Source organism: Nicotiana tomentosiformis, chromosome 5, assembly GCF_000390325.3.
Source record: "Nicotiana tomentosiformis chromosome 5, ASM39032v3, whole genome shotgun sequence".
Lineage (NCBI taxonomy): Eukaryota > Viridiplantae > Streptophyta > Magnoliopsida > Solanales > Solanaceae > Nicotiana > Nicotiana tomentosiformis.
The window spans coordinates 87578107-87592616 of NC_090816.1; the positions used below are offsets into that span (position 1 = coordinate 87578107).

Genomic DNA, 14510 nt, shown 5'->3' on the forward strand with positions numbered 1-14510 from the left:
CACGCCGTGATATCTGGTTGGGCACGACATCATAACCCTTTATTAGTCATGTGCAGCTGTTTGGTAATGCTTTCCGAAGTCTTGATCCTCGAAATGGACCCGAAGGACGTGGCCTCGATACCCCCGAGGGCAGGTGTTTTTCCCGAGCCCCGATACGAGGGGCTCCTCGCTTTGACTCCGATTCTTTACGATAACGTTCTTGCTCCATTTGACTTACCGGGAAATCGAGTCATTCAGTGGGCTCCGTTTTACCCGTATACAGATAGTCCCCTCGTTTCTCAGAGAGTAGGCTTGCCGAAACGATGGGAAACGACAGATGACTCCGGTTACTTCCTTCGTACATTACGACGAGGGAGCCAAAACGTCCCATCAATCGTATTATTCTGACTTCGGACACGTGTCGCTCATCGGCAGGTTGCCTCCGAATGCGAAACGTCGCTTATTTCCCTATAAATGCATCATTCCTTCGTCCTTTTCTACTTTTTGATCAAATCATTACCTTCGAGCTTTCCAGCCATCATCAAAACCTTCTTCAATCCTTCGTATCTTCATCATCGTTCTTCAATCTCTATAGCAATCTCCAGATTTCTGCCCAAATTATTTTCAAATCTTCATACTCTATTCTTCATCTTCAAAACCCGTTTTTTCAAAACTTTGTGTTCTTTTCTCAAATTTTCAAACACTCTCCCAAATGACAATGGCCAAAACATCAAAAACCATTCCTCAACTAGTTGCCTCTTCATCTTCTCAACCGACCGATGGTAGTGAAGCGCTCGCCCCTGAGGTGGTTTTCCTCAAAACAGCTTCTTCCATTGTGGTTGCTAATGAACCGTCCGCCAAGCCTCCCTTATCGGCGTTCATTTTCGGGGGCTGCTCAATTGCAGATGACTTTAAAGTCGAGAATCCCTCACACAAATAGGATCGGGGTGAAGGAGTCTCGAGGTACATATGTTCCGTGACCGAGGATGTTCTTCCCATAGTTCGTAAGGACTACAATTGGGAAGGAAAGAATGTAGTAGTCCCCGTGCCCGAGGAAGCCATCACTATCCACGTGAAGGGATACTTAAGTGTTTACACTTATCCCTTCACACTGGGCCCGGTAGACCCGATCGACCTAGACTTTTACAAAAGGTACGAGGTGTGCCTCGGGAAAATCCACCCATCGCTGTAGAGGATCGTGACCCTTCTCCGCTACTTGGTGAACAAGATCGAATTTCGTCAATTCACGATCGACCACCTGCTTCGATTATATAGTCCCCGGATATTCCGAAGGGGACTGATCAAGCTTAATCACCGGGCCTACAAGGCCCCCTTCTTCAGCATCGATGAAGACCGAGACCGGGGCTGGCAGGGATGCTTTGTGCGAGTGAAGACCGAGGATTTGATCCCCCCGGAATACATGCCATTCTCTGAGAAGAGGAATGCGTCTCGTAAGTGCAACTCCTTCTTTCAACATAAAAAATTCTTCTTTTTTCATTTCTATCTTCTTATTTATGCTTGTGGTTGTGTAGCTGTCGCTCGGGTTCCGAATGTGGTTCCCCGGTTAAAGGAGTGGATCGAGGGCATCTGTATTCAGATTTTGTACTTCGAGTGCACATGGCGCGGACTCTCGAAGGGACGATGGGAGGCCCGTTCTCATGGTAAGGCCTCTTTCCGAGTAGCCAACACTATGTCTTCACCTTTTATTATACTAACTCCTCTTTCTTCTTTGTTATTGCAGGTTTTCCTAAGACCACCGAACTTAGGTCTTCAGAAGGGGATGAAGATGTGCCCCCGCCTATTAATCCCTCTATTGCTTCCACGGAGGGAAAGAAGAAGTGGAAGAGAAAACCCTCAGGCTCCCTGGGATCTGAGGTGAAGAAACCAAAGAAGCGGGTGCTCCGCAAGCCCAGGAAGGGATCCAGTTCCTGGGTGCCAGACTCCGACTCCCTTCTCCGGCTTAGGGATGAGCCGGAAGATGAATCTATTTTTGTAGCCCACGGGATGACCTATCCCGTGCATCCGAATTAGGGGTGGGCATAAAATCTGAAAAATCGAATTCCGAACCGGACCGGACCGAATTAATTCGGTATTTCGGTTTCGGTTTTTTCGATATTTCGGTCTAATTCGGTATTATATTTTCGGTATTTCAGCATTACGGTACGGTCTTCGGTATTAGGATCTTAAAATTTCGGTATACCGAAATACCGAATATTTAAAGATTTTTTAAGTTGGACCAATAGCTATACTGCCCAGCCCAACACTTTTTAAAGACTTTCTAATCTAATGCCCAGCCCACTGCCCACTCCAACGCCCCAGCCCAAGCCCACTCTCTAGTATTTGTCTTTTATTCAATTGGGGATTAGGCATTACTCATTAGGGAATTAGAATTTAGAAAGTCAATTAGGGTAAACGACGTCGGTGTCTCAGCGATAGTTTCAGCTTCAGGCTTTCAATTAGGGCGATAGTTTCAGAAACGGGCAAACGAAGACCGACTACTGTGACTTCAAAGAGATCGGTTGTTGTGACTTCAAAGAATCAAAGGTATGTTTCTAGTTTCTTCCACAATTTACTTGAAAGCTTTCTCCTTTTTAAGGTTTTATTAGATTATTGGGTATGTGTCTCACTGTCTTTACAAAAAAAAGATTTATACTTTTTAATCCTTTGTTTTTTGTAGTTTTTTGTTTTATGAAGAACATGCATATTCTTTTGTGCTGGAACTGTTAAAGAATGCATTTTTTTTTAGCTCTCTACCAAGATTTCTTTGATTACCTTGAAAAGCAATTGGGTAAATGCAAAATATCATCAATTGCATTCAGAAGATTTTAGCGATCTGTTTCTATTTCTAATAAAGTAATTATTTGTGGAAAGCGAAAACCAGCTGATGATAATATTGATTCAGTGCAGAAATTTAATTCGAAGATACTAAAAAGAGATTTCATATAGTTCAATTTTGTTTTCTATCTTAAATTTCATAAATACAATTGTTACTGTATTATGTCTTATAGTACAAAATTACAGAGAAAAACAGAAAAGCATTTCTATTTGTGCAAAATAAAGCTAATGGGGAATCCTTTCTATAAAATGAACTGCAGCTAGAGAGTAAATTTCCAACAATTAATATGATTTTCTATTAGTCCTCCTTTTGGGGTGTGGATTATGGTGTTTGATAGTTTTCCTCTTCCCCATGTTTTGGCTTGATGCTGCTTATTCCGTTTAGAAATGTAGACCTTCTTATTTTGCTGCTTATTTGTAATTGCATAATATTTTGGCTTGCTGCTGCCTCTGTTATTCTGTTAATTGTGTAGACCTAATGCCTCTGTTAAATGATCCAAATCCATTGATCCATCCAAAATTCCAAATATAGTGTTCTTTCTATGGTTGAATCCATACAAATAAATTCTTAAATTTATTGACTCCTAAATGTGTGCAAGCTCTTGTTTGTATTCAAGATTGGCTTAGAGAAGAGAAGAATCCTATTAGTGTTGAAGAAGACTTGAAGTATCTTGAGGAACTAGAGCTTGGTAAGCTTTAATATTTTGTGTATATTTTAGTTCAAAATAATATATCATACTTGCTTATTTGTATGACATATTTGGTTGAATTATCTTTAGATATGGAAAATAATGGAAGCACTGCTAGCATTGTTTGAACTTTGAACTTTGATGCATAGTTGCAACTTGCAACATGAGTGATAAGTTTAATACTCTATTTGTTTGGTGATATACTTTTGTAGTTTTATTTTATTATTATCAAAAAATAATATTCTAACTTATGATTTATATTTTTTTTAGGTTCAAGTGCAATCATGCCTCGTGCTCCTAAAGTACGCTCTCATATTTGGGAATACTTTGAGGTGAAAGAAGATAACGGAGAAGTTCGTAAAGTAGAGTGCAAGCATTGTGGTCGAGTCTATAATGTTCATCCAAAGAGGGATGGCACATGTTGTTTAAGGAAGCATATTAGGCATTGTCTTGAGCGTCTTCCTGAAATACGTATTTAAGAATTAAGACTAAGTTGATTCGAGACTATTAGTGTGAACTTGAATTGAGGGATGCCCTCTCTATTTTTGTTGTTTTTGATGCACTGTGTGTGTTTAATTCTGCTACTTGTTAGAGTCTGCTGCTACTGTTAATTATGCTACTGGCCTACTGCTACTGTTAATTCTGCTACTGTTAGTGCTGCTATTGTTAAGTGTTAATTCTGCTACTTTTATTCTGTTAATGTTGCCACTGTTGCATATATTTTCTGCCATTTTCAGAGAAAATATTTGCAGCCTGTTAAGCGTACAAACTTGCAGCTTGTTCTGTAATTGATTTGCAACATGTCCCTGTTGTTGCATGTTTGTTGAATAGTGGATTAAGGCATTAAGCCACAAGAATGTGAGTTGGCTCCAAATGCCAGCATTAGAAAATAGAAAATGCATCATGTCTATAAGTCTATTTACTTCTTTCTGAAGAAATGGTTGTTCAATTTCATTGTATTTCTTCATTTCTTGGCTGAACAGTTAGACAGGGCATTGAAACATAGGAGATTGTCACTCGTTAGCGTTGCTTATTTAGCGAAATATTTTGGTACGGTATTTGGTATACACAATAGATAAACCGAATACCGAATCAAAATTCTTAAATACCAAACCGAAATACCGAATGCCCACCTCTAATCCGAAAGGGAGACTCGTGAGATTGACCCCCTCAAACTCAAAAGACCAACGTGGATACCCGAGGTGAAACTTTCCAGGATGCAGGTTCTGCTCCAGAGGAAGTTCCCGGCGTAATTGAGATCTTGGGGATGCCCTCCTACGCCGAGTCTATGCTCGAGGAGGCCCAAGCGAGGAAGGAGAAATCCAACGAGGGGGGACAGTGTGCGGAAAATCCCCTTCATTCGTTTTTTGACGGTGTGGACTTATCCACTTTAGAGGACTTTTCCGAGCTGGGCGACTTGGAAGTCCCAAAAAAATACACTTCCCTGAAAGCTGGATGGCTCAGCTCGAGCTCGAAATTGGTTAATCAGTTCCCCACTCTAAGTATGGACCCCGGTCGCAAGAGGTCCAAGTGAAGGCCGACGGGTGGAAAAACAAGATGGACATGCTGGCCTCGGAGAAGGAAACTGCTCAGGACAAGCTGTCTTCGGTATGTTCAGCTTTGGGTGGCGAAGGAGAAGGCCGATGCACGAGCTCGACAAAATGAGGACCTCCAAGCTCAACTAGGATCGACCATCGCTGAACGGGATGCCCTTGACAAGGAGCTCAAAATAGATGAAGAGATGGTGGCCCAATATAAGGCCAATGTTGAAGCAGCCGAGGCCCGCCTGAAGACTACTGCTGAGTATACGAGGCAGCTTTCTCGAAGGGAGACTCTCGAAGAAATACATGCCCGAGGCTTCGACCTATCTGCCGAGATCGAAGAGGCAAAAAGACTCGAGGTTGAAGAATCCCCCGAGGTGAAGAGCGCTCCGAGGAGTTTGAAGAATCCGAAGGCCCCGACGGTTCTGGTGATGAGTCGGGTTCCGGTGAAGACCAGGCGGAGATGCCTTAGGATTTTTTTTTTGTATCTTGCACATATATTTTGTTGAGGTCGTTTTCTAATTGGCCTTTGTAAAGATATTCCGGAATATATAAAGTTTTCCTTTTTGGCAATTTTCAAGTCTATTTTCTTCAGCCTCTTCTTACAATTGCAAATATTTTTAATGCCCTAGCACAGAATCAAACGTAGTAATAGGTCATTTTTCGGAGGTCCGAACAAGACCTGTCCTCGATGCAATTTTTGTTTGAACTTATGGAAGCTCAGAGTGACCGGAAATTTTTCCAAGATGCTTGTTTAAATATTTTTAGACTATACCTTTGCCGAGGATAATCTTTGAACAAGTTTAGAATTTTGTTGAAGGCCTTAAGTTTTTATTACGGGCTTCAGATGTCTCCGAACCGTTTCTAGAATGGTCATAACCTTTTAGTTTTAGGCACTGCCCAATAGGTTTTGTGCCTCCGGATTTCGATAACCCGAGCCGCCCGAAATTGTCTCGGACGACAGTCCCCTAGTGGGGGTAGCGCTTTGGGACTGAATAATGGTAGCCCTTGGGCTCGAAAGTTCCCGCGTAGGAATAACGCGTAGGCTCGATACTTTTAAGAAGCAAATACTATTTGTTAGCAAGATAGAAACTTTCTTTCATTTTTGTGCCTAACGTACAAGATTGTAAGCGTGTAAAAGCTCGTATTAAGGCTGAAGTGGCCTACGAGGGCACAGTTCACTTGACCGTTTGGCCCTTACAATAAATTCTAACCACCGAGCCCAGACTTTTTGAGCACAAAGTTTCCTTCCTTGCTAAAAATCTTGTCCCGAGGGTGATAGCCCCTAGTATTCGCGGTCGATCTTCGAAAGGGCTCGGATACTGTTGATGCAACCATTGACTCCAATTTAAAACCGGTCTTTAACTCTAAGCTAGCACGATTTACTGTTGCCTCATTAAAAACCTTGCCAGAAAACCCATTTGGGACAAAACCGGTTCAAGGGAAAAAGAGTGCAACACGTGCTTTTAGACCTAATAGCTACATTCTGCTTTGGTTATTGCCTGCAAGTGTTAGTCCAATTCGTAATATTAAAAAAAATTAATGAGGTCGTACCTTAGCAGTAGTATAGTTTTAAGTGGGTCACGTTCCTGTTGTTCGGTAGCTATGCACCGTTTCTTGCTTCGAGTTTGTACGAACCTTTACCGGTAATCCCGATGACTCAATTTGGACCTTCCCAATTCTGTCCTAGCTTCACTTTGTTCGGGTTTCAGATGTTTAGTGTTATTCTTATTAACACCAAGTCCCCAATATTGATGTGTTGGAGGTTGGCTCTTCGGACTAGGGCGGCCTCGCGCCTCTCATCCAGTAGTTTCAGGCTCGTGCTCATGGCCTCAGCGTTTGATTCTTTGGTTGCATATCAGAACTTGAGGCTCGTTTCTCCCACCTCATTCGGTATTAGTGCTTCAGCACCGTAGACCATCGAAAATGGGGTGCCCCCTGTACTATATTTTGAGGTCGTGCGGTGTGTCCACAAGACTTTGGGCAGAATTTCCTTCCATTTTTCTTTGGCATCGGTCAACCTTTTCTTAAGGTTTTGAAGGATGGTTTTTGTAACGACTCGGTCGGTTGTTTCAAGTATTACAAATCCGTCTCCCCATTTACTGCTCAAGTTATGATTTTTAGTTATTTTATGATTTACCGGGTTAACTGGTTCGAGTCCGGTGAGGTTTCGAATGATTTGGAACATTTAGTTCAAAGGTTTAAAACTTAAGTTGAAAAGGTTTTGTAGTGCTGAGGTAGATTAATTAGTACAAAGGTTGTAAAAATTTGGGTTGAACAATGCACTGAGGAGTAAAAGGAAAATTTTCAGCAGAAGAGGGCATTTCTATGGCCCAATATGCGGTCGCAGAATCACTCTGCGGACCGCATAATGGCCGCAGAGTGAAGCAAATGCGAGGCAAGATTTTGAGGAAATCCGCGGTACATTATGCGACCGCAGACCTATTTTACGGTGTATTATGTGACCGCAGAATAGGTATGCGGGCTGCATAATCACCGCAGACCTGTCCATGCGACCTTCGTTTTGGATCTTCAATTATGCGGTCAGTTTGCGGACCGCATACGTGTTATGCGATCGCAAATCTGCGTCGGGGCTTCAATTCTTTCTAATTTTTTACCCGACCCAACTTCGATTTATAGTCCTTGAAGCTCATTTTGGAGCAAAATTTTGATATTTTTAGAGAGAAAGGAGAGTGTTCTAGAGAGAGGAAGAAGCTCAAGTGCTTTGTTCATCAAGATCTTGTTCAAGCTTTGAAATCCAACAAGAAAATATCACAAGATCTTCACCCAAGAGGTAAGGTTCTAACCCCTAGTCTTCAATTTCGAGTTTGGGTAAAGATAGGTGATTAAGAGTATAATTCTTGGGTGTAAGAGTATTATTTATACGTATCAATAAGGTTTATGGAAAGATTATTTAGTTCAAATGGGTAAAGATTGGGTTAAAAATGGTAGAAATCTTCAAGGACTTTAATTGAAGATTTGAGGGTCGAGTTGATGTCGGAATTTGGTAAAATTTATATGGTTAGACTCGTGGTTGGATGGGTGTTCATATTTTGTAACTTTTGTCGGGTTCCGAGATGTGGCCCCCACGGGCAATATTTGAGTTAATTTCGTATTTTTGTTGGAAAAATTTGTATTTTCACATGGAATTAATTTCCTATAATTCGTATTTACTGAATCGAATTAATTATGGATAGATACGAGACTTTCAGAGACCAATTCGCGAGGCAAGGGCATAGCGGAGTAAGGAATTATACGGTTTGAGGTAAGTAACACTTCTAAACTTGGTTTTGAGGGTATAAATCCCCGAATAACATGTTGTATGAATTGTTTGGAGATGACGCACACACTAGGTGATGGGCGTGTGAGCGTGCATCATAGGAATCGTGACTTAATTGTATCCGTGGAGTTGTATAATTAAATAATATCATTATCCACATATCCTCCACATGTTATAGAAATTGAGCTGAGACTCATGTTAAAGATCACGATTTGGCTACACGCCGATATTTTGGGACCCACATGGGTCGTATTATTGTTGAACTATTTGTTAAATTTATAATTTTGTACTCACTCACATCTATCACTTGCATATCATATCTCAGTCTCTGTTGTCATTTATTGATATCTCATATCATCATGTCGGGTTGATTCTTCATGTTATTGAGAGCACGAGAGACTAGAGATTCTGAGTGATAGTTATGTTTATTTATTTATGCCTGGATCTGGTTATTATAGTGCTTGGGCTCAAGGAGTCCCTCTGGAGTCTGTACCCCCACAGTGAGCGTAGTTGATATATATATATATATATTGAGGGATGGATCTTCCCTGGGCATGGATCTTGGCCGAAGCATTTATATTGAGGGACGGATTTTCCCTGGACATGGATCTTGCCCGAAACATTTATATTGAGGGATGGATTTTCCCTGGACATGGATCTTGTCCGAATCATTGATGCTTGGGGATGGATCTTCCCCTGGGATGGATTGGCCTTATACAGTACTAGGTGATTGACTGTTAGTTGATGGATATACATATATATATTTGGGATGGATCTTCCCTGGGCTGGATTGGCCATATACAGTACTGAGTGATTGAGTATTTTAGATCGTGAGTACACGAAGTTTTCACTAAGGTGCATCACATACAGTATGTACATTGGCATGTAGATACAGAGATGTCATATTCCTCACATTGTTCAGAATTGATCTATTTTAGTTGTACTGAGAGTAACTGTTGAACTTGAAAGCATGCCTATATTTCTGTATTATTATTTCTATACTGGACTGTACCTGTTGAGCACGTCACTACTTTTAGCCCAAAGGTTAGTCTTGTTACTTATTAAGTTGGTTGTACTCATACTACACTCTGTACCTCGTGTGCAGAGCCAGGTGCTCCCGATACGGTGGTTGCTAGATTTCAGAATTCATTCTGTGGAGATTATTAAGGTAGCTGCTTGGCGTCCGCAGACTTTGACTCTCTTATTTTTAGTTATTGTACTGTTTTATATTTTCAGACAGTGATTTTATCAGTCAGACCTTGTATTCATTTAGATGCTCATGTACTCAGTGACACCGGGTTTTGAGAGTGTTTATATATGTATTTGTGAGTTTTCTTCCGCTGAATTTAGATATTATGTTTTCAAACTTAAAATATATGGTGGTTTATTGAGATTTCCGGCTTGCCTAGTATTGAGATAGGCGCCATCACGACAGGTGAGATTTCGGGTCATGACAGTTTTGTTCGTCGACTCCGCCTGTCCGTTCCCACTAGGGTGATACGGTGTTGACAAGACCTTTTCTATCTTATGGTCCTCGAAACATTTTCTTACCTTGCTGCCGATGAACTGCTTCCCATTGTCACATACTATCTCGGCCGGTATACCGAACTGGCATATTATGTGGTCCCAAATGAAGTCAATGACTTCTTTTTCCTGGACCTTCTCAAACGCTTGAGCTTTGACCCATTTAGAGAAATAGTCAGTCATAAATAGTATAAATTGAGCCTTACCGGGTGCCCTTGGTAGAGGACCGACGATGTCCATTCCCTATCTCATGAACGGCCAAGGCGACATGACCGAATGTAGTAACTCCCCGTATTGATGAATCATTAGTGAGTGCCTCTGACAGCCGTCACATATTTTCACAAAGTCTTTCGCATCTTTCTCCATGTCGATCCAGTAATAGTCGGCTCCGATTATCTTACGAACCAACGATTCTGCCCCTGAATGGTTTCCGCAGGTGCCTTTGTGAACTTCCCTCAAAACATATTCAATGTCTCCCGGCCCCAAGCATATAGCGAGTGGGCCATTGAACGTTCTTCTGAATAGAGTATCTTCGGACAGGCTAAACTAGGCTGCCTTCATGCGCAGAACTCTCAATTCTTTGGGATTTGAGGGCAACTTCCCAGTTTTCAAGTAGTCTATATACTTGTTTCTCCAGTCCCAAGTTAAACTCGTTGAGTTTATCTCAGCATAGCCTTCTTCCACTACTGATTTCATGAGTTGTACGACCGTTCTCGAGCTGAATTCCCAAGTTAGCCAGAGCATTGGCTTCGTTATTTTGATCTTGGGGCACGTGTTGTAGGGTCCATTCCTTGAATCGATGCAACGTTACCTGTAGTTTATCCAAGTATCTTTGCATTCATTCTTCTTTCACTTCAAATGTCCCATTGACTTAATTTACCACAAGGAGGGAATCACACTTAGCTTTGATCATTTAGTCCCCCAGGCTTTTAGCCAATTCGAGACCTCCAATCATGGCCTTATACTTGGCCTCATTGTTAGTCAATTTCACAGTTCTAATCGATTGCCTAACTACGTCACCCATAGGTGGCTTCAACACGATGCTGAGTCTGGACCTCTTTGCGTTCGAGGCACCATCCGTAAAGAGGGTCCAGATTCCTGAGGAGGTCACCGAGGTTAACAAAAATTCCTTTTCGACTTCGGGTATTAAGGCCGGCGTGAAGTCATCCACGAAGTCTTCCAAAATTTGAGATTTGATTGCGGTTCAGGGTCGATATTTGATATCGTACCCTCTAATTTCCACGGCCCATTAGTCCATTCGTCCCCAGATCTCGAGTTTGTGCATTATATTCCTCAATAGGTAAGTAGTTACAGCACATATGGGATGGCATTGAAAATATGGCTTTAACTTGTTGGAGGAGCTTAGCAAAGCAAGTGCCAATTTCTCTAGGTGAGGATACCTTGTTTCGGCCTTGCCTAGAGGCCTGCTAACATAATAGATAGGAAATTGTGTACCTTCCTCTTCCCGAACTAAGAATCCACTTATCGATATCTTGGATACCGCTAAGTATAGGTACAACTGCTCGTCTGCCCTCGGAGTATGAAGCAAAGGTGGACTCAAAAGGTACCGTTTGAGTTCTTCCAAAGCTTGCTGGCACTCCGGGGTCCACGAAAAGTTATTCTTCTTCTTCTTCAATAATGAGAAGAATTGATGTCTCTTATCGGAGGACCTTGATATGAACCGACCCAGGGCGGCTATGTGCCCGGTTAGCCTTTGAACGACCTTGACATTGTCTACCACAGTGATGTATTCTATAACTTTGATTTTGTCGGGATTGATCTCGATCCCCCAGTTGGACACCATGAATCTAAGGAACTTCCCGGACCCGACCCCAACCCCGAATGCTCATTTCTCTGGGTTCAACTTCATATTGTATTTCTTCAGTATGTTGAAGGTTTCCTGTAAATGTTCAAAATAGTCCTCTGCTCGCAGGGACTTAACTAACATGTCGTCAATGAAACCTCCAATAATTTTCCTATTTGTTCTTCGAACATCCGGTTTACTAGGCGTTGATAAGTGGAACCGGAATTTTTTTAGTCTGAATGACATTACGTTGTAATAATAGATGCCAAATTTAGTGATGAAGGAGGTTTTTTCTTGATCGCCCGGGTCCATCCGAATTTGGTTGTACCCGAAATAGGCATTGAGAAAGCTGAGTATCTTGTGCCCGGTTGTCGCATTGATCATGCAATCAATTAGGCAAGGAAAAAGACTCCTTAAGCCATGCCTTGTTCAAGTCTTTGTAATCTATGTACATTCTTAATTTATTTTCCTTTTTAGGCACTACCACTACGTTAGCTAACAAATCCGGGTACTTAACCTCCCGAATGGAACCTATTTTAAGGAGTTTGGATACCTCGTCTTTGATGAATGCATGCTTAACTTCAGATTGGGGCCTCCTCTTCTGTTTAACCGGGTGGAACGCCAGATCCAAACTTAGCTTATGAGTGGTTATTTCTGGCAGGATCCCTGTCATATCAAGATGGGACCAAGCGAAACAATCTATGTTAGCTGTAAGGAATTTAATGAGTTTTTTCCTAAGCTCGGGAGTTAACCCCGTGCCCAGGTATACCTTCTGATCGGGTAAGTGTTCGATCAATATGGCTTGATCCAGCTCCTCGACCGTTGACTTGGTGGCATCGGAATTGTCACGGGCGATGAATGACCTAGGAATTCCGTAATCATCATCCTCGCCTGCTTTTTGCTTATTCGATTAGGTCAGGGCCGGTGTTGGTGATTTATATTTAGTTTCATACTTTCTAACCGACTCCGGGTTTTTTGATGTCGAGAGTGAGGACATCGATATCACCTCATCGACCGCGAACATTTCTTTTACATTAGGCTATTCTCCATAAACTATTTTGATCCCTCCCGGTGTGGGAAACTTCAATGCGCGGTGTAGTGTTGAGGGTATTGCCCTCATGTTGTGAATCCATGGCCTTCCGAATAAAGCATTGTACCTCATATCGCCTTCGATGACGTAGAACTTCATTTTCTAAATATTTCCGGCGGTGTTCACTGGTAGGGTTATCTCCCCTTTAGTAGTTTCACATACCATGTTGAATCCATTTAAGACCCGGACTACAAGCACTATTTGGTCTTATAGACCCAACTGCTCTACGACCCTCGATCTGATGATATTGGCCGAGCTACCTGGATCAATCAACACACGCTTAACCCGAGATTTAATTATCAGTACAGAAATTACCAGGACATCGTTATGCGGTTGCACGATGCCTTCAGTGTCTTCATCGTTGAAAGATATGGTCCCCTACATCATGTAATCTCGAGTTCGCTTTTCCCCTGTAATGGACCACTTAGTGCGCTTAAGCATTGGCCCTTGGGGACGTCAACTCCACCGATGATCATGTTTATGATGTGCTGAAGTTCCTCTTGCTTGGTCTGCTTGTTGGAGTCCCTATTCCTGATGTGATTTTTGGCGCGATCACTTAGAAACTCCCGGAGATGTCCGTTATTGAACAACCGAGCCACTTCTTCTCTTAGCTGTTGGCAATCTTCGGTCCTGTGGCGGTAAGTGCCATGATACATGCACATCAGGTTGGGATCTCTTTGGGCATGATCAGACTACAATGGCTGAGGCCACTTGGTATCTTTGATGCGTCCGATGGATGATACGATGCTGGCATCAACGATGCTAAAGTTGTATTCCGATAACCTCGGTGCCTCCTTGGCCCCGATTGGCCTATCGAAACTGTTTTTTGCTCTCCATGATTATTATGACCTCGATCGCTACTTTTTTCATTCCTCGCCGGGTTACGTTCGGATCCACTGCTCCTTCGATCTCCGCTATACGGTTGATACCGATTTCTGCTTGGTCTTCCTTCATGATCAACGACTCTTTTAGACCTATCATTAGTTTTGATGGTGTCACGTCCCAACCTCGAGGAGCGCGATCGAGTAGGCCCGATCGAGCAAGCCTGTTAGACACTTTCTACCCAAATCATTTATGATAAGAGAAAGCATATTTTTATTAGCTAAATTATAGAAGGACCATATATATAGACATTACTAAACCATTTCATTTTGCTACTTCCTTGTTAAGTTTCAAAATACATACATTTTGTGATTTAGTGGAACAAAAATCCAAAATACAACATAATCCGTTTGACCTTTCTAGCACCCATATACAACCCACATAGCGTTTACGGAGCCTCTAAAGATACAAAAGAGCGTAAAGAAGGTGCCGGCAATAAGGCTCCGGCTATACCTCAAAAAGTACAACAATATAAACAAAAGATATATTATATGACCTCGCAATGAAATGGGGCTCACCGAGTCCGCTGAGAAGAGGATGCAACACTATCTGTGGTCAACACTGTCTGCTATGGAACCACCTGCATCCATTTAAAGATGCAGCACCCCCGACAAAAAGGACGTTAGTACTGTCGAATAGTACTAGTATGTATAGCTAAACACCATCTCAATAGAATGAATAATAATACAAGAGGAACAGTCAAGAATTCAATAAGAGATTCAAATAATATTAAAACATCAAGTTAAGGATCACATAGCTTTTTAAGTCAATTCCCGCATTATTAGGTTGGATGGTTTTTAGTGCCAATATGCCACAATCCACAATACCGCTGTGTTCTTACACAGAGTTCGATCTCGGCCCGATCGGTTAGGCCATCTCATCTGAG

At 42.0% G+C, this 14510-nt stretch overlaps 1 long non-coding RNA gene across 1 annotated transcript; it reads left to right on the forward strand.

The window, feature by feature from the left end:
* Positions 1-2024: 2024 nt before the first annotated feature.
* LOC138891814 (uncharacterized) lies at positions 2025-4180 on the forward strand. Its single transcript, XR_011408144.1, has 2 exons — positions 2025-2523; positions 3774-4180. It is a non-coding gene; the product is annotated as an uncharacterized lncRNA (long non-coding RNA).
* The last annotated feature ends 10330 nt before the right edge of the window (positions 4181-14510 follow it).